Below are 22,114 nucleotides of genomic sequence, written 5' to 3'. Positions count from 1 at the left end.
TGCCTGATTGATCCTGCCAGTAGTCTTATGCTTGTCTCAAGGATTAAGTTATGCATGTTTCAGTGCTTACCGTGCTAAGGTGACACCGCGAATAGCTCATTAAATCAATTATGGTTTCTTAGATCCACATTTACTTGTATAACTGTGGTAATTCTAGAACTAATACATGCAAACCAGAGTTCCGACAAGAGATGGGAGGAACGCTTTTATTAGATCAAAACTAATCGTTGGCGTATGTTTTACATTCGTCCACCGTTTACTTTGATGACTCTAAATAACATTGAGCTGATTGCACTTTCCTAGCATCGGCGACAAGTCTTTCAAATATCTCCGTTAATCAACTGTCGATGGTAGGTTCTGCGCCTACCATCGTTGTAACGGGGGAATCATAGTTCGATTTCGGAGTGGGAGCCTGAGAAACGGCTACCACATCCAATGAAGGTATCAGGCGTGCAATTTATCCATTTTCGGCGCAGGGAGGTAATGACAAAAAATAATGATACAGGACTCATTCGAGGCCCCGTAATCGAAATGAGTACACTTTAAATTCTTTAACGAATTTTCATTGGAAGGCAAGCCTGGTGTCAGCAGCCACGATAATTCCATCTCCCATAGCATATTTTAAAAATGCTACGGTTAAAAAGCTCGTGGTTGAATCTGTGTTTCACACTGTCGGTTCACCGCTCGCGGTGTTTACTTGCATGATATGGGACGTCCTACTGGTGGGCTTAGCTCTTTGGGGCGGTCCAACTAATATCCCATTGCGGTGCTCTTCACTGAGTGTCGAGATGGGTCGATACGTATTCTTTGAATAAATTAGGGTGCTTAAAACAGGCTAACCTCGCCTGAATACTGTGTGCATGGATAATGGAATAGGACATCGGTTTTATTTTGTTGGTTTCTGGTCTCCATGATTAATGGGGACAGATGGGGGCATTCTTATTGCGACGTTAGATGTGAAATTCTTGGATCGTCGCAAGACGGACAGAAGCAAAATCATTTGCCAAAAATGTTTTCATTAATCGAGAATGAAAGTTAGAAATTCGAATAAGATCAAATACCTCTCTAGTTCTAACCATAAACGATGCCAGCTAGCGAACCGCCGAAGTTCCTCCGATTACTCAGCGGGTAGCTCCCGGGAAACCAACGCTTTTGGATTCCGGGGTAATTATGGTTTCAAAACTGAAACTTAAAGGAATTGACGGAAGAGAACCACCAGGAGTGGAGCCTGCGGCTTAATTTGACTCTACGCAAGAAGCCTCACGAGACCCGGAGACCGAAAGGATTGCCAGATTGATAGCTCTCTTGTTTTGGTGGGTGTTGGTGCATGACCGTTTTTAGTTGGTGGAGCGATTTGTATGGTTAATTCTGATAATGAACGATACTCCGGCCTGCTAAATAGACGTACATTCTGGTATCTTGAAGTCCGTCGATTTCGATCTAGCGGTTTTTACTATCAACGTACCAACATATCTTAGAGAGTTAGGCGAATTTTAGCCCCACGAGATTGAGCAATAACAAGCTTGTGATGCTTTTAGATGTTCTAGGCCGCACGCGCGCTACATTGAAAGAATTAAAGTCTTTCCCTGGCCGAAAAGTCCAGGTAACCCGCTGAATCTCTTTCATGCTAGTGATTGGAAGTTGCAATTAGTCCCCATGAACGAGGAATTCCCAGCAAGCACGAGTCATAAGCTCGCGTTGATTACGTTTCTGTCCTTCGTACATACCGCCCGTCGTTACCACCGACTGAATGATTTAGTCAGAACTTCTAAACCTACGGAAGGACCATTTACGTATATTAATGTTGCTCAAGGAAGCAACGAGAGTGCATATATACAATATGAAACAAACAAACAAAAAGGCAATGTACCATAGGGGTAACGGTGCTTCACCGAGCCGGAGCATCTTCGAGCGACGCATATCCTTAGGATCGAGGCGTGCGTTAAACTGTTTCTGTCACGGATACATGATCGCGGACCGTGTTCCTCTGACTCGTGCCTCCAACAGCGTCGTGCGATAATTATCCTCATTGGCGTCCGATCGGTACAGCGGGTCGACTCGCGCATTAAGGCGTTCGCGGTTGTGGAAATTGGGGAATCAATACGCGGCCAGCCTTCCGGCAAATCGACAAGAACGTTAGATAAGTCCCTTGTCGTCGCTATCCCCGAATACGGGCTCTTCGAACACAAGTGATATGCACTCTATGAGGTGTCCGATAATCTGTTGTATCCGGCAGAAAGTGATAGATTCGCTTGTCGGGTGTTACATCCTGCATCCTTCTGACACTTAGAATATTAATACCTGCAAATAACATTTTTCTTAGATCATGAAATATAGAAAGTAAATGGGGACAGCTTATGTATTACACATTATAATATATTTTTTTCCAATTCTCTTGTTAATCAAAAGAAGCCTATAAGGTACGAATCTTATCTGCATTGGTAACTAACACAATTATGTGGACCGTTTATTTTGAAAATATTGTAAGTCCATTTAAAAAAAAAAAGAGATATCACGTAATTTATTCTTAATTTATTGTAAATTTTTTACTTATAACTAGTTAGTGTTTAATTTGTTAAAAAATTCCTATGTTTTGTACAATTTAAAATTGGTCGGCAAAAAAAATTGCGTAATTATTGATTATGAAAGTGGTATAAGTACAACTTCCATAGGTAGGTGGCTTAAGAGATCGTTGCCGGGCAGTAGTCTGTTGATTTACATTTGAAAATAACTTGAGTTCAGTTAATGAATGGACATACAGAAAATTCTTTAAACGAAATTTTAAGTTGCATTTCTATTTGCCAATAAAGATACCTGTGCAAAATGCGATTTCTTGAACATGAAAATTAAGACAACAATTGATGACAAAGGAAAAACGATTCTTGTACAAAGACATGATGTTCACTTGCAAGATGTTGTATTAGCAAGAAAAGCATTATAAGAAAATAAAATTCTGGCATCAAAAAATACTGATAAATACTTTGCCCTTTCTTTTGATTTACAAAAAACCTTACCTTACGACAAATTATCTGTCTCAATCCTATATTATAAGTGAAGTATATTTGTATATATTTTAAACGGGGGTTTCAAAAATTTCCACGACAATAAAGTTAATATGTATGTGCGGGTAGAAACTATTGCTTTCAGGAGATCGGAAGAAGTAGCTTCTTGCTGTTTGAGGCATTTAGAAAATGTAACGACCCAATGTCATGTTATTGCCTACTCTGACATGTGTACTGGGCAAAATCGAAATTTACACATGGCATTAATGTGGTTGAAGGTTGTCCAGTCATTGGAAAATAACATTGACATAATTGATCACAAACTTTTACTATCGGGGCATTTATATCTTCCGAACGATGTAGATTTTGGCATCATAGAAATGGTATTACGAAAAAAAAATTTTCTGTACACACTACAGAATTATTCTGATATAATAATACTATGTAGAGAACATAATAAATTCATTTTACATGAAATGAAACGGGAGAAGTTCGTTTCAACAAATCTTCAAAACGCAATAAAAGAACAGATAAGAAGAAACAGTAATGGAGAAAAGGTAAATTGGTTGCAAATATGTTGAATAAAGTTTTGTCAAAAGTGCACCATACGCAATTTTATATAAAACATCGATGACAGACAAAGAATATAAACTGTAAATTTATTACTTATGCATCCTGAAAGACCGTCAAATTTGAAAAAATCGTCTTGGTGCCTTTGTACAAATATGCCAGGCCTATTACTCATGAAAATATAAAGATATCAAGCAGTTATTACCTTATATATCTCCGGTGTATCATGAATATATCAAAACACTGTCACATGCAGAGCACAAGTAAATACTACCAATATCTTGTAATTTTAATAATGTAATTAACGTCTAAAATTACAAAATACTACTTCTATTTTATATGGTGTCATTATGTGTAAACAAAATTCGATTAATATTAAGTATATTTTAAGTAATATTTGATTTTTCTAAATTAAAATTATACGATTTTTACAATAATTGTAAGTTAAATTGTAAGTCAGTTATTGACTAATTTAGAAAGTGGTGTAAGTCCATTTGAAGCCAGAAATATACATTATTTTAGTTAAATTCGCCGAAATCAAATTTATATTATCAAATTACATATTGATAAATCAGTAGAAACATTGCCAGACTTGATATAATGAACTCAAATTTTTTATTGACAAATATGCTAACCTTTAATTTTCTCGAAACATGAACTTGCACCACTTTCTAAATAAACAGTCCGTCCATATGATGCATTCGAGCCCGATGTAAAGGGAGTCCCTAGTAATATAAACATTATTATAAAATACACGATAGCAGATAAGTAATAAACATATAATTACTAAATTGAAAGAAAGGCAGAAAGATACGAAGAAATTTAAGGAATTTGTAAAAGCGATGTCAATCACTGGAAAAGTAGATAAGGACGAAGGAATTTAAGGAATTTGTGAAAGCGATATCAAATTCCGGAAAAGCTGCAAGGGACGAAGCAATTTAAGGAATTCATGGAAGTGAAAACACGTATTTTTCCGACGAAACTTTCTAAAATTCCATCCATCATACCATGACCTACGGCGGCGACATCCCCACTACGCACGACGCCATCATTCCCACTACGACGCCACTTCGAGCCGCCTACCGCAGTTCAGCCGAGTATATAAGGAGCTGCGTTCCACGACTCTTCGGTTATATTGTTCGATCATTCAACTACTATACTTTGGTTATATCGTTTTGTAGTTCGACCACTTCACTTCGGTTATTTTTCATCGTTCGTCGGATATACTACGTGGCTACTATACGCTACGTCTCTTATACGAATTTCGTTCTTTAATATCTTAAATGATTGTACACTGTTACTTGGCAACTATTAATAAATTAGTTTTGTTAATTTTAAATCGGTGTTTGTTCATATAACTCTGGCTGTGCTTCCCAGGCAACCTCGCGTAATTCTAACTTAAATTCATTAAATTCTCGCGAGGCTCAAGATCTTACTACTACGCAGTCGACAAGTTCGGAGCTAATAGGGCTACCATTCTATAAACGTGAAACCTTGATTATTATTTACTAGTGGTGCGTACGAATCGCACGAGTTATTATTCTGCATTTCCAAATCATAACTTCCTTTATTCTGAGAACACGACGTGGTAGTAGGAAGTATCGTTTTCGACGGATACTCGCGTCATTTTACGATCCGCTTCGCCATCACTCGGATTTGGGAATCATTCCAACGGAGACCACTAACACACGCGAGGCAGTTTCGTATCGTTTCGTATCCATCACGACAGAAGAGAAGACCAGCAACCCGAGTGACTTAGCACCGTCCGATCCGCGGGCGAAAAGCAGTCGAGAAATTCCTCATTGTCCATCACCTGTCTATATTGTTGAATCAGAAGACTGTTCGTGTAGGTGTTCGTCCCGTGGCACGATCTATGCATAGCAGGTAACAGCCAAAAGGGGCAGAAATCTCACGAAGATCGGATGTCCTCAGGTAAGAATTTATATTTTTTTGAGACCCGTATTGAGTGGGACGTAACTCAAAACTGGTGGTGACAATGGTTGGAGACACATGTCATCTAATAAAGCAGCTCATTCCGACAAACTCTCTGCACCCATCGAAAGAATGGAAACGCGTAGTACTAGGCCCAAGTGATTCACTGAACAAGAAATAAAGGAGGCTCATAGAAAATTGCTTCTTACAGAATCTCAGTTATCCGCGTGCGAGCAAGCTATACGCTACCGCGGAGAAGCGCTGAGGCGTGAGACAGAACGTACGTCTACCGCGAAATTAGAGAAGGACCCAATCGCGTTCATGATGCAAGAAATACTCATCATTAGGAGCGAGAGCCACTTCACTTCTGATTACCACTCAATTAACGAGGCATTTGGAATGATACTGCGTTATGATGGGAGAAATATACTTCTCACTTCCTTCATAAAAGCATGCAAAGGAGCTCGACAGATGATACCAGTTTACCCGGGAGATCTTTTTACATAAGCCGCGATACGAAAAAAAATACGAGTCCGCGTATCGTGCAATCGAGTAACACAAAATTAGAACCATGAACTCATTATGTAACTGACTCAGGCAAACGTTAGGAACATTACACTCACAAGAATTCTACAGATCAGAACTTCGAAACATTTTATTGCGCGAGAACGAAGCGATGATCGAACATATCGATAGAGTAGGAATCCTCCATGAAGTGCTTATGAAGGGAGAAGATTACTAGGAGGAAGCGTCCGATGCAAAGAAACGCGAAATCGACGAACTTGCTCTCCACAGCCTCTGCACTGGATTCCCCATGGACAGCTAGCCAATAGAGACCTCATAGACGCGTGTGATACAGCGATCGGGCTACATTCCAGAATGCAATATGAAAGAAATATGAAGAAAGCCGCAAAATCATTGCAATTAAGAAACAACCACGAACGACCAGCCGATTTTTACTATTCGGAATCATGAAAATCGAGAGGTGCCAACGCACGAATAATACAGACTTCCGCCCGAAATCTATACATAATGTAAAAAGTTTGGGCATACACGTGACAAATGCTACAGAAATACACATGATTCACAAAAACGTAACTCAATTTCATAGAACATATCATCCGCCTCCCATTCGACTACCTCGCACTCCTCCTACTGTAGGACCTTCTCCTGATTATCTAAAGGAATAACGATTTTGCAAAAATTATGGACACGATCGATGAATGTCGTAAGAAGATGTGACAAGAAACTGTCAGGAAACGCAAATCACTCTTCGTCGAAAGACGCGACCTCAGTGGTAAACGCGTAAACGCGTCAAATAGTAACAGTAAGAGCGGATGAACCAAATAAGTCCGCACAGTCCGATTAAAAAAACGATCCGAGTTCACCTTGTGTCGTCATCACATCAAAAGACCTGAAAGAAGAAACGGAATTCTTAGTCGACACAGGATCAAGGCCTAATTTACTAAAAATCGATAAGACTGACGATTTTTTAATGTGTAATGAATCAAACACGATAAATTTAAGTGGAATAACAAAAGTAACAGTAACTACGTACGGTTCTTGCCCCATTAACATTTACGGATATCTCGTAGTATTTCATATTGTTCCTGACTCCTTTCCCATTCCGCATGGCGGCATATTCGGATTCGACTTCTTTAAAGATACTGCAAAGATTAACTTTATTAATGAATACGTAGAATGGCACGGAATGACTTTGCCATTCGTCAAACAGAAGGAGGTAACCATTCCGGAGCAAACTAGTAACGTAATCAAAGTAGATACTTCAGACAAAAAAGATAAATTAGACTATGTGCCCTCTTCAATTGGCGCTTGCGGTATGCTCACATCAGGAACGTTGACGTAGATAAGATTTCCGGTCAGCGTCACAGTGTTAGCAATGCACTTCAGATACTGTACTATTGGTCCTGGTATAGTAAAATCATCAGGAATTAGAATTAAGGACTACTCTTCATCGGCATTGCAATCTTCCGCATTAACGATCCCTACATAGTCAATTAGCGTTACATTCAAAGTGCCCGTATATACGTGTATGAAAGCACAAAACGGTACCTCCATTCTGAGGCAAGGATCCTAAAACTCTAGATCCGCATATATACGTTCACATAATAATGGGAACGTTGAGTAATCAAGATTGTGACTATAAATATGATGCGTGGGTGTTGTGCCAGTAAACAGGCCTTCCGCGTAAGGTGATACATCAACCAGGTTTTCCTTGGTTGCCTTCACAATTACGGGGTTTTGCCTTACTCGTGGTACTCGCACTTCGGTTGAGTCTACGATTTGAGGAGGAATCGCTGTTCCCTAATTAAATTGCCTACTCCTAGGCATTAGTTCTCCACGCTGTGGTTTGAATCCTCGCGGATAGTCGCAACTCTCGTTCCGTTACTTAGATCTATGATTTCAAAACATAGCCCTAGTTTTTGGAGGTACGGCTCTTGCAAAGACAGTATGTCCATGCGCTTTTGGCTTATTAATTCGCGAACTTCATCCGTTACCATTCTAGAGCGTCCCATATTGGGTTGCAGCAACCGGATTCTCGAAAACGCAGAAATTACGGGAGGGAGAGAGCTCTTAATCGAGATCGTTTCGTTGCCGTTGGTACCTATGCAAGTTTTAACGAAGCCAATCCTGCTTCGAGCAGTTGTTCTGTTCATCGCGTCGGTAGTTTCAAAAGTTGCACTTGTAGGGTCCGCTTCAAGAACTCCCGTTGGAACGTCGTTTATTTTGGAGCACGTTTTCGTGCATACGAGTGTATGCTTGAGTTCGCGTTCGTATCAATTCATAATTAAAGTGATGTTTAGGCGGTTTCTTATGCGAATTGGAAGGATTTATTGCGCCAGCTCCGGCAATGTGTTTCCCTAATTTAATCACGATCGGTCTAGTGTTCACAGTTTTTGTTTGCCCGGCCTTAGAAAATGGCTTCGGCAAACTCCTATCACATCTTTCTAAACCGTCTATAGCTGCAAGAAGACTGGCTACCACCTGATGCAGTCCGGATTGTGCGGGACAAGGAACACAGCGGTGGATCGCTTAGTGAGTGGCCTCAGTCGACGAGCGCGTACTCACCTGGCATGTTGCTACGTTCCTACGCTGCCTTACACCAATAGTGCATCTACTCGTCATCTTTGGGATCGCGCTAGATGTATGCAACATGGCTATGCGCGAGCTTATCCTCACCATCCTGACTGCCCCTGAGAATTTCTCCACCCGGAGGATATTTAGGCCATATCATTGAATAAGGTAGAGTTATAATTTGGATACAAAGAGTCTTGAAACAGTCAGAAAATTACCGCGTCCGCGAAATATTTATAATATTCCTCAATTTTTAAAAATATTCCTCAATAAAATAATCCCCCATTTTGCTGGATATTACCGTAGATTTTTTTTATCGAAGATAGCGAAACAGTTGACTGATGTATTAAAGAAAATATTAACATTCATTTGGAACAAATCACATGATAACGCATTTGTTACTCTCCGTGATGCGCTATGTAGAGAACTAGTTTTATAATGCCCTGACTTCAATCGAGAATATAATGCGAGTACGGATGTGTCAGATTATGCCAAAGAAGTAGTTTTAAGTCAAAGACCTATGGAGGATGACCTTTTAATTTCGTATTGTTCGAAATTATTAAACAGAGCAGAGAAATATTATTCGATGATCGTATGAGAATTATGTGGGATAGTTCATGTGGTATATTATTTCCGACCTTATTTATACGGTCGAGAATTTACGTTAGTCACAGGCCATAAAGCATTGATCTGGTTAAATACTATCAAAACTCTATAATAACCCTAAATACGTTAAAATTAACCGAATTAAAATTAACAGAATATAATTGTAAAATAGTGTATAAGACGGGAACGCAAAAGCCGATGTATTATCAAGAAACCGGTAGCAATGCAGATGCTACCCATTCGTAAATCAAATGAAAGTTCTTCCAGCGAATCGTTGTACTGTAATCGTTCGAATGTTTCAGATTCAGAAAATTTATTCAGACGAATTGATTGATATAAGTGATCAATGATCTAGACTAGAGAAATAAACAGGTGATGAATCCTCAATACCATTAGATACTCTCGAAGAAGAAACATATTATGACTGTCTAGAATAGAGTAATCGAAATCAAATATCTTGTGAGACGTTAGGCAATGGCTCAGATAGCTCTCCTATTCTCGATAAAAAAAAATATGAATAGTAAATTAAGATTATGATATAAATAATATTAATTCGTGATTTTTATCATTGTTGGCTGAGAAAAGAGTTCCGATCTTGAAATGTTACCGAATGTTTGTCTCTTATGAATCGATATATCCAAGCTTTAAAAGTAAAAGTATGAATAAGGAAACTGATTAGTATAATCAACTTGCAAACACTGTAGGGTTAAAGAAACGGATTACATATTTCATTGTCTATATCAACTGCTTCAACGATCAGTTGATATTCCGAATCAGATTCAACGGTGCCTGTGACATCGGTCGATATCCTAAATAATCCATTTTATTTTTTTATTTCTAACATAATCTCCTTCAGTTTCTCGGAATCACGAAGAATTATTAATTCTTTCACAGAAGCAACTTTTAATTCTATAATAAAAAAAAATAATTAAAGATACGTATATATACGTAAGATATACAATTTCAAATAAAAACTAATCTTCTTCGATGGATTTGAAAATGTTTCATGGAATAAAATACGGTTCTGGTTCTTCCATCATTCGATAGAAATCATTATTTTCTTCTAAATCTGGTAATTACTTGTGGACAAGAAACATTATTATTATTTAATAATGCTATTCTCTACTACTAATAATGCTATACTCTATATACTTCAATAATATTGACAAATGTAAACAAGAATAAAATTACTAGTAGATGACAGTACAGAATCAGCCATTAGAGAATCGATATAACGAATAAACTTTCTTGATCGAACGAACCCGTTCGTACTTCACGTTATTAATGATATTAACCAATCAACGTGCAGAAAATACAATTACTCGAAAGAATGAAACTTTAATTACAGTACTAGCCACGAATCCGATATATCCGATAATAATGTTACTTAATACAAGTTTCTAAAGAAGCCTGTAATTAAAAAAAAAACAATATGATTATTAACATTCCAAGATATTTCTATATTATTTTACTAAATATATATTTTACTTAATTTCCTTAATAATATCTCGGTATATATGTCATTATGATCAGAAGTATTACAATTCACGGGTTCAAAACAACAATGATGTTGAAATATTGGATGGATTCACGGATAAAGAATCGGTATAGCCTTTACTTCCACAACAATGTACCTACAGTATGAAAAAAATATAAATTTATAATAGAATTTTTCCAAATTTTATTATTATTATTATTCGTCGTCAAACGAAAAAATTAAAAATCCTTATGTATTAGAAAGCATCGTACTGCGAGTTAAACGAAATATTAATTTAACACTATATTTCATTTCTTTCCTCTTATTTTTTATTTTTTATTAAAAATAAAACATTGTTACTTCACATATCTAATACGATGTAACAAAATGATCAAACATTTTTTAATTACTCTTTCTGAATAATTATTCCAATTAAATGATTTCAGTATTAACATTTTAAAAAATCCTTAAAAATATAATATTATTAATCTTACCGAAAACAGATAATTGAAGAGTATAAGCGTTTTCATATAAGCCAGAGCGATCGCAATTTTCAATCTTATGTTCATCTTTCCTCTCGATCATTTTCTTTGGAATTTTTCTCAAATTTGTTTGAAGAATATTCTCGTCCTTATCTTTTTTCTTTCTCGTTAAATAGCTTTCTTTGTTTCTATTATGTCATGTTATAAAGTAATATGACGTACTCTTCTTCAACCAATGGAAGTTACGATCAATTCGGATAGTATATTCTGGAATATCCTTCCTCCTTCTCCCTCCTGGCATCGTCTTATATCACTAACTTTGTTCCACAGCTTGCGCCGATTAAATCTTCTGGCATACTTCAGATGTCGAATATAAATTACGCATTAAATCGTAAGAAATATTAATATGTTACCAATAATTTTAGATTTTTTTCTCTTTCTTTATTATTTTCTTTTTTATTCTTTTTTATTCTTTTAATTGCTTTTATCGATCATTTCATACCCATATCCGTATTCATATTTTTGCGTTCATTTTACTTTATAAAAATCGAATGTTATTTGAATCTTTTTTTCGTGGTGAAGGCGAGGAAATATTTTGTTTCCTTTTTTGATATTTATTTATTTATCCTCCACCCTGAGTGGGACGCATAGGGCTCACTCATTCACATATAGAGTGAGATATTGAAAACTAAATATTTTTTCCATGAGCAACACCTTTGGTCATTGTCTTACAGATTTTTTTTTTTAATTTCCAGGAATTTCCCCGCAATTTAACATTTGAGATATTCGGCGAGTTGTTTTATTGAATTAAGGGTAGCACGTGAATGCTATTTCCAGTGGAATAACACTATTACAATATCGTGTTGCGTCAGACTTGCGTAATTAGATCTTAAGGCCTCTTTTTGTTAAGTCTTCTTGCTGTATTGTCGATGTAGAAAGTATTGGTTAGCGGTTTAGGGTAATTTAGGATCCTTGATTTATATTTGTCAGACATCCGCTGTATCTCCTTCTATATTGCTGGGATTTGTTAATCGTTACGTAAGTTCTTATTTTTGACGCGCGTCCACTATTGTGCGGATTATTATTGATTGCATAGCTTCCATTTCAGAGATATGGCTTTTAGCTGCCGTGTTCCATAACTGGATGCCGTACATCCAAGTAGGCTTTATTATTGTTTTCTATATTAGTAACTTATGTTCTATACTTAGTTTAGATTTTTGGCCTGTTAACCAGTAAATGTCTTTTCTTTTAAGTTTAACCCTTTCGCTTCGGCACAAGCCGAAGGTCCGCCGAAGTGTCGTCACCGTACGAAAGCAAGCTCCAGAAATGTGCACAGTGAGCGTAGTTTTTGTATATACATTTTTTAAGTTTTAAATAATTACTATGCTGAATAAAACAATTGTTGCTCTAATATAGCATGTATTCCTCACATCTTAATATGAAAACACTTAAACAAAATTATATTAGTTATTCTAAAGACATTAGACTAATTACAGTTGACAAATTCTTAGCTATTTACATATTTACAAGACTTTAAAATTGAACGTTTAATATTATTATTAATGTAACACAAATTAGTTAGTATATTAATATTTAGAAATTAGTAGTGTAATTCTGTATGATATTTCCTAAAACATGGATCTATACATAACCCAACATTACAATATTTACATTCATAACGCGAATATTTTGGATTAATCACAAGATTAATCCAATATATCAATAAAATCAGTTCAAAAAGATCTAACGATAACGAAAAATTTGTCATTGACCACAGATGGTACTTGTATACACATCATGTGGATGCCGGATATATCCGGCGCTCGAAGCGAAAGGGTTAATTTGTAGTATTTTTTTATGTATGTGTTGTTCAGTTTAGAGTCAAGATACAAACCCAAATATTTGATTGATTTTGTTTGCTGTATTTCATTATTGTGTATAGTGGTTGCTGGTATTTTGTCTTTGCGAAGAGTGAATGTAATGTGATTGCATTTATTGTAGTTGACATTAATTTTTCGAACTATCAGCCATTTTTCAAGCAATTTTATGTGATTTTACAAGATTAAAGCTGCTTCTTGTGGATCTTCGTGTGTGGCTAAGAATGCACTATCGAATGTACTTAATGTAATGTCTTGCGTTATCGGGATATCCGCAGTTAATATAGTGTCAGCATATAGCAGTGTAGAGCGTATAGAGGACCTGACCCAGTATACTTTCTTGTGGAACACCGGCAAATATTACGTGTATTGCTGAGTGCGAGTCCTTAACTTTAACGTAAAAGGTTCTATTGTTTAGGTATGATTTAAGTAAGAGATAAATTGGTACTTGTAAGGATTGTTTTATGGTTTTCAATACGCATTCATGCCATACCTTGTCAAAGACTTTTCCTACGTCTAAGAATAGACGTGTAATAGACAGTATTTCTTGTTACGATTAATAGACAGCAGTTGTTATTTGGTTAATTAATCTGTGGACCTGTTCAGTTGTAGCATGTCTCTCCCTAAAGCCAAACTGGTGATCTCTTATTAATCGTTTTTTATTAATTATATTTTTTAATTTTAACTAATATTACTTTTTCTAACAGTTTGGGTAGAATAGGTAATGAGGAAATAGGTCTGTAAGAAGATCGTTCATGAATATCTTTATTCGGCTTAGGCAGCATTATTATTTCTGCCAGTTTTTATGAGTCAAGGAGGTAATGGAGTCTAAGTACGGCATTATATATTATGGTAATCATTCTGATGGCTTTTTTAAAGAGTTCTTTAATTACTTTCGCATTAAGAGATCAAATCCTGGAGCTTTTTTTGGTTTTTATTGTATTTATCAATTACTTCATTTCTTTTTTTTGTAGTCTTGTCTATCAAGTTGCTTTGATCTTCGCTTTCAGTACTATCGCGTACGGTTATAGCATTTACTGTCGTGGTCATACTATTTCCCTGTAAAGTTTGATATAAGTGGTTAGCAAATGTCTTGGCTTGTTCCATGGAAACACATGTCTTTGCCCAAGATCCATTTGATTTTCGCAGTGCTGGAGTCCGCGTTATTGGTTTTTTTTTAATTTTTTTGTTGCTTACCAGAGTGAATAGTTTATATCTTCATTTGGCGTAAGGTTTAAGAGATATTTGCTAAACCCGGAATTACAGTATTCTTTTATCATTATTTTAACCTCCCTTGTGAGTGCATTAACTGACTTTTATTTTCTTCTGTTTTATGCCTTTGCCATTTGTATTTAACTTTTCGTTTTTGTTTAATTTTCTGCAAAACATAAGCTAAATATGAACAATTCTTTTTATTTTCTTGTATATTAGGAGTAGATAACTATGCTGATTCTTGATTTATTTTTATTATGTAGTCCACGGCATTCTCATAGTTTTCTGAAGGAATTTAGGTTTTCGTCAATAGTTGACCGAAATTTATCCCAGTCCGTATTTCTATTGTATAATTTGGGTGTATTTTCTATGTGGATTGGTTTTTGTAGAAATTCTATCTGTATAAATGTGTGTCAGTTAGTTCTGTGCTTGAGATTAATTTGTAGTGCGCCTTGTTCAGTCCTTTAGTTACATGAAATCTAGAAGATCTGGTGATTTGTTTGATGCTACTGGCCAATAGGTAGGTTCCCCGGTTGAAAGTGCTATTAATGATAATTTCTGTGTGATTTCGAGCATTGTTTTACCCCTAATTGAAAATCTTTTTTTTATCCCCAATATTTGTGCTTAGCATTGTAGTCCTACTGCTATAGATTCGTTTCCTAGGCTTTTAAGGAAGTTTGAATATCGCTCTTGAGTAATTTTATGTTTTTGGCGGTGAATATATAGCCGATATTTGTGTTTCTCCAGTTATGGTTTCTAATGTAATCGTTGTTGCTTGTAGATAATCAAGTGAAGTATTGGCATATAAATGGTCCCATAGGTAGGAGGGGAGGGTTACGCCCGGACCGTAAGCGTAAAACGACCACGAGGAAAACTGATTTAGCCGGCAGGCCGCCCACCATCAAAATAGGGAATAATTCTATTAAGTTTAAGAATTCCGTTAGGTACCTCGGGGTACACTTTGACAAAGGTCTGGGGGTCACATCACATTGTCGGTACATTAGCGACAAAGTGGGACCGCTCTTCGCGAAGCTAGGTAGATTAGCGGCAAGAGAATGGGGACTCCGCCACCACGCCTTGCGGACGATCTATCGAGGCGTCTTTACCCCTACGGTTACGTATGCGGCAGCGGGTTGGTCGGATCTCTGCAATGATGGAGACCTTAGGAAACTAAGCGCGACTCAGCGATCGGCTCTCATTTCAGTAACTTCGGCGTATCGAACAACCGCGACGGAATCCCTTTGCGTCATAGCGGCGGAGCCCCCGATCGATCTTCAGCTCTTAAAACGGAGGAAGCTATACGAAGCCAGGAGAAATAGGAACACCGAACTAACTACGCGACCACTGGAAGGTACGAGGAACAAACGCGAGATAGTTAGGAATGTTAACGATGACATTTACAGGATTTGGCAAGCCAGGTGGGAGGTTTCCAGGAAAGGAAGGACCACCTATGCATACTTCCCGGACATCAAGGAAAGGATGGGTGCCCGCTTCGTCTCCACTAATCATTCCACGACTCAGCTTCTTTCAGGACATGGAGCGTTCAAGGCCAAACTGAAGGAGCTTAATATCATCCCAGAGGGAACCTGCGAGTGCGGTGAAGAAGACACGGTTTCGCACCACATCATGGACTGTCCGGTGTTCGAACCCCAGAGAGTGGCTCTGGAGGAAATTCTCGGTGGAAGGAGCTGGCCAGAAGCAGCGAGACATCTTGTCTCCACAGCTGAGGCCTTCTCCCTTTTCGCCGAGTTTTGCAAAGAAACCCTCCTAATCAAGGGTTGTTAGCTTCGCAAGTCCTGTTCAGCTGGGATCGTCGGAGCCCCGGTGAAGGGGGTGGGAGCCTGTAAGCATCTCAGGTAAACCCACCTTCGAACAGGACAGGGTCGGAGAAGCTCGTGCGCATCTCCTTTTTTTTTTTTTTTTTTTTTTTTTCTCTCAACACTCACCCAAATCTCTCCCTATACCTTACATCCTTCCAATCCCATCCCATCCTACGGAACGAGTACCAAGGGTCGTGGTACTGTGAGTGGGCCTCCCCGTGGTTCCCCGTGGGCACGGCTGGCATCAACGTGGTGATTCGTTGCCGCGAGGATGTCGGTCGTGGCTAAACCGCTCACCCTGCCCGCCGGCAGGAGTTTTGGGTTTTTCCGAATCCGTTCTCTTCGTTGTGGTGGCTGCAAGAGGTGGATAGCTCCGTAGCGTATGTCCTAATGGGCGAGGTAGCATAGGTGTAGGCACCCTCGGGCGTCCACCTTTACAATATATACTGGCATATAAATGGTGTTTTATATTATTTTTAATGATAATCGCAAAACTCACGTATGTATTTCCCGATGGGTGTTTGATATCATATATGCTGTTGTATGGTATTTTTATATAATTTTTAACTGTAAAGTTAAAAATTAAAGGTTCTGAAATTGCCATAATATCGATGTTATGTGTGTAGATGAAAATTTTGTGTTCTTTGTTGTAACCCGTTGCTGTTCCAAACAGCTATTCTGATTGACCCATCCATTATTTTTAGGTATTCAAGAATTTCGTTAAGAGGTCTAACATGATGGTTATTTGATGTATTTGTGCTGTAACGGTGATGTTTGTGTTGAAAGCATGTCTGTTATGAGTTCTATATTTTCAACAAAATTGAATTAAAAATTGTTTAAGTTCTGTATATATGTTTCCAGGAGAATTCTTTGAGCAAGTAAAAGGTGTTAGGTTTTGTTTTTGCGAGGTCTGTTTGCATATTACTTGTGCATAGGTTCTATTATTCTTGTAATAGTGTTTAGTATAATTTTGAGAAATGTCTATTTTTGGATTGTATTTTATGGTATAAAGAATATTGTTATTGTTAGATTCAGATAATGTTCTTTGTCTTAGTGAAGGAAATGTTTTGTGTTGTAGTTGTATACGTACCAAACGGCCTTTATAGATTGCTGGATGATTAACTTGGCAGTAAAAAGCACTATACGTTTATTAGTTTACTCTGCTTTGGGCAAAATGTAGTTGAGTGATTGCCTGCACATTTAACACAAGCAGGTAACCTATTGCAGTAATTCTTTGTATGACCGTAGGTTTGGCAGCGATGGCATTGAGGTATGTCACGTTTCGGTCTTGGCGGTTCGAATTTAATTAATATGTTCAGTAGTTTTTCTATGCTCCTTGTTATTATTATTTGGTTCATGTTCAATAGCAAATAGAGGTAGTGGCTGTTTAGTATCATATTCGCCTATATTATTAATTAACCTAACAACTTGTTTGTGTTCCTTGATTTCGTCAATGACTTTCTGTTAATTTGTTTTTGGATGAATTCCGCGTAGAATTACCTTGTAACTTCTTTCAGCTTTAATTTGATAGGTGTGAAAATTTGCGTTTTTGCTTTTTAACTCGTTTATTACTTTCCCATAGTGATCCGAGGATGATAACTGGATTTTTGTCTGATTATCTTTGAGTTGCTTTAAAGTAAAATTTTTGTTACCTGCTTGTTGAACAAATAATTCTATCAGGGGTACAATGACTTGAGCCAGAATGTAAATAGGAGGTTTATTTTCTTCATTTGTTTAGGCGTCTTCATTTGTTTTGATGTTACCTGTTGGTATAGTATCGGTTTCAGAGAGAATACTATATGAGTTTTGTATAGGTATATCTTGTAGCCATATCTCGGATTGATAGAACGTGCGTGAATTTGTCATATCTGTGTTTGTATTGGATTTCCTCTTGTTGCTAGAAGATAGGATCTCACCTCGATAAATTGAAGCATTAGTGGACATATCGATATCCTTCACTTCGATATTTGATGTATATGTGATGAGCATATGTCTCCTAATTTTGAGATTTTTATCTTTATTAGTGGCATATTTGAGCCAACAGCCGTACGATGTACGCTTACTGTCTCACCGCGCCGAGATAATACAAGAGGTTAATGTACGCTATAAGAACTGTAAACAAAAACAAATCGCGAGGAATAGGAAATACGTCTATCCTGTATCAAGTTAGCGAGCAAACTCAAAAAGCAAGAAAATAAAAGATAAATTGAGACGCAAAAATTTATGCCAACTTACGAACGCGGCCTCTGCTATTGCGCATTCTGATATCGATTGATATTTTAGAAGAGACTGTAAGAAAAATCCAGACGTCTAAGATGAGGATGAGATCATCAGCAAGGAATCGAAATTACCCACCATAATTCGATTACATTACATTACTGCGTGAACACAGCCAGTCAATAGAAATATTAATTTATTCAATTAAAAACAATAAAAGCATATAATATTAGAATGGAAAGTATGAAACGGGCGTTTTTGTTTAGTTATTTATTTTCATTCAACGCGCGTTTCACAGTTTCAAACCTAATAAAAACATGTGGGAACATCAAAAGCGTGACAAATATAATTAATACGGATTTTAAATGTAAACAAAAATTTTCTATTGGAATAATTACATTTTCTAAAAATACAGAAATATAAAATAAACTCATATACGTATCACGCGTATGCAGATCATATGCATTTCAATACTACAAGCGAAATAATGAATTAATAAATGGAATAATTCGAAAGATTTATCCATTTATGTATTTCCCTATTTATGCATATCTCTAAAAAAATTATACTTTGTCGAAGATCTATTTATAAATATTGAATAATACGTCATTTACAATCGTAGTAACGTTTATCATAATTTGGTAATAATTGGATGAGAAATCCTGTACTATCGAAAAGAATAAAATGTATTTATTCACACACATACACACACACACACACACACAATGAAAACTTCACAATTAATACTTTCGTTGTAACAACTTCGAGAATAGAAGATATTCACATGGAAAATAATTTTCCTTATAAATTTTGTCTTTACATTTATGAGCTTTATTTCTACAGGCATCAAATTGAATTGATTAATTTTATTATTTAGTTTGGACTAACAAGGTATTCGTTTGGACAGTTTTTAAATTCGTGTATCATATTTTTAATGTTTCGATATTTTAATATAATAGACCGAAAAATTACAAGCTTTGTGATGTCCATTGCACAGATGACACAATACGCATGAGCGACAATCCAATTAGTCTCCTTCCTTTCACTCCACAAGTAATTTTTATAACTCTATGGAGGTTGCAACCAAGCTTCGTCGTCTCGTTAATTGTAAGTAATAAGAACATTGTTTCTATCCTTATTTTATATATTAATCAATTTTCAAAAACGCGACTTTCGCGCATAAATGTTGGAAAGATATGGCATCGTTACGTTTAAAAAATATTCGTGAAAATAAATTCCTAGTGACGTTTTCTATATCGAATTATTTATTTTTGCAATGTCAGTATTTGTTTCACTTTTTAACGCCTTTATTATTCTTATAAAATTTCATCGATAGTCGTCGTACATCGAATCGTAGCTTTTTAGTAACGCCATTTTTTCATCGGGCTAATGCTTCATTGTTATCTCATTTTTAAACATAAGTAACTAGTCTTAGAGAATAAGGATGACGGTATCCATATGATAAGTTTTGTGATATTTTGGCATGATCTTTTAGTATTTACTGTTATTCTTTTTCCGTCAACCGCGTAACATTATGCCGATCGTATGTTGCTATATCGCATACGAGTTGTTTTCATTGGAGATGTTTTTCTTAGTAATTATTTTTTTTATTAACGCAAAGTGTGCTTTAGCGTTTATTAATAAAGTCGAATTATTGTATATACAAAATAAGTAAACTTGTCAAAGTGTAAATATGAAAAAAAGGAATATCTAAGATAATTGATACAACGAAGAGAACACTTATAATTATTCAGTTTTTTGTATCTGTTCTTACAATTAATTCAAATATATGTGTTCTTTTACGATTTTCGTAATTGGCTAATCTTTAGCACTATTGAAGAACATTAATAATCAAAGTGAATAATAATCAAAACTAAATAATCGGTTAATAATCGGTATCTTGGGAATACATCGGTTGGACAGTTGCATATTTGCTCATTGCAGCTTGCTGATTGGTCAGTATTTTGCACATTAATAGGATGATGTTGTTTGGCCGGTCGTTAGCACTTTAGTAGGCTTTCGGAAGTTGATCAATGTGAATTTTGATCTAGCGATTGGATTGTAACTTTGACATCTATATTTATCATGGCAGTATTATTCCCAGGATTGTTAATTAAGTGTGTATCGTGATGGAACGAATTTATTTAGTCCCTAAAAATAGATTGACGAAAGTTGGTTGAATACTGGAGAAAATTCTGTTATCGTATAAAACGCGTGGTTACTCACGTGTTCAGTTGGATCATCTAATCAGTTGGTAAAAACAATTCGACTAAAAGCCCGGGAAACTACTTAATTACTTCCTCTCGTACTATTCTTTCTTTATTCTTCTTCTTCTTGTTTGATATTTTATTCGAAGATCGTTGTTTTATTTCTTTATCTTTTGCTTTCTTTCTATATTTTTTCATTTTTTTTTTTTGAAGAATGAAAAGAGACTTGAGAAAAATATCGTTCGCAATTTTCGCGGCTCATAAAAAAAAATACATATACATATATAGAACGCACATTCTTACAATATACATATATACACATTGTTACGTATATGGAAAAGAAAAATAAGTTTAATTGGGAGAAATGAAACCACTCGACTCCATTTCACCCATTTCCTAGTCCAACGCGCTCCCCCATCCCCCAATCCAACCTGGTCACCCATTCTTTCAATTCCCATCTCTTATTCGTCTTGTTGCCGTGTATATAGACATTCCTTCGAACGTATATATGGAACGTAAATATATATCACTGGTCAGATCTGACATGTCTCATCTATTTTTACTTCGTATTAGACTCGCATTATCTCGTTCGTAGATCAGCGTCAATCGATCAATAAATCCATCGTTTCGAATGATCGTTATCATTTCCAAGAAAAGTACCTGCAAATAAATAAGTAGATATCTAATTTACTTCCAATTTGTAATGACTCGTCGAAAAGTATTAGAGTGAGGTTGGGAGAGTAAGAAAAGGGTGAGATGGGGTAGGGATTGATATTTTATTTAAGAAAAAGTACGTGTAATATGTTATGGGGATGTCATAAAATGAAATAGCAAAGTCACTCTAAAGTTAATTTTAATGAATAGTAATCGGAGATATAGTAATGAAAGTGAAACTTTTGCCTATGGGATGAATCTGTCCTCTGTCTATGTGTATGTATATGTTGGGAAGAACACTGATGATTCTTACACATCAGAGTATTTATGAGAAATTAATTATAATTTATCGAAAGATCGAATCCTCCCGTCAACGATAATTCCTCCATGAATGATGATAGTTCCTGATCATGTTTTTAAACGTCTATCAATATTCATTAACACTAAATATACCGGCTATTTTAATATATTGTTTCTATCAAAACCAGTCAGAATGACTGATGTAAAAAAAATTCTTATTGAGGCTTCCAGTCTTCATCCACACTTAAAACATGACAAAAAAGTTGATTAATATCGATTTTACCAGATAAATGGATTCATAGTCATTATCAAGAAACAAAACGCTCAATTGTTTACTGTTTGTCCATCACAATTTTTACATATGTAGATTTTGCTGCGTGTACACTTTCCTCATACACTTTTTTTGCATGTATTGCAAATTTTTGTAGTCTCATTGTTGTTGCAATGTCCTATTTGACACCATTTGCGTGCAGGATCCGTGCCACTTGTAGTTAATATATCGGCTTCGTGTGGTTTTTGCCTTGAAGTCTGATATTCTGAAGCAAGCTCTTCTGCTAATCGAAACAAAAACTCTTTACATGTGATATTTTCTCCTGTTGTATATTTGTACATTATCCAGCAATTTATTCCGGCTAAATCTAAAATATTGAAAAAGAATTGAA

At 36.2% G+C, this 22,114-nt stretch overlaps 1 pseudogene; it reads left to right on the top strand.

Moving 5' to 3' along the window:
- Positions 1-1,791, top strand: LOC146872056 (small subunit ribosomal RNA; annotated as a pseudogene).
- Positions 1,792-22,114: the final 20,323 nt, after the last annotated feature.

This window comes from Vespa mandarinia, unplaced genomic scaffold (genome assembly GCF_050613455.1).
Source record: "Vespa mandarinia isolate Hongniang unplaced genomic scaffold, ASM5061345v1 scaffold_61, whole genome shotgun sequence".
Classification (NCBI taxonomy): Eukaryota; Metazoa; Arthropoda; class Insecta; order Hymenoptera; family Vespidae; genus Vespa; species Vespa mandarinia.
Note: the sequence above shows the minus strand (reverse complement) of the source record. Positions and strands in the feature narration are given on the sequence as shown.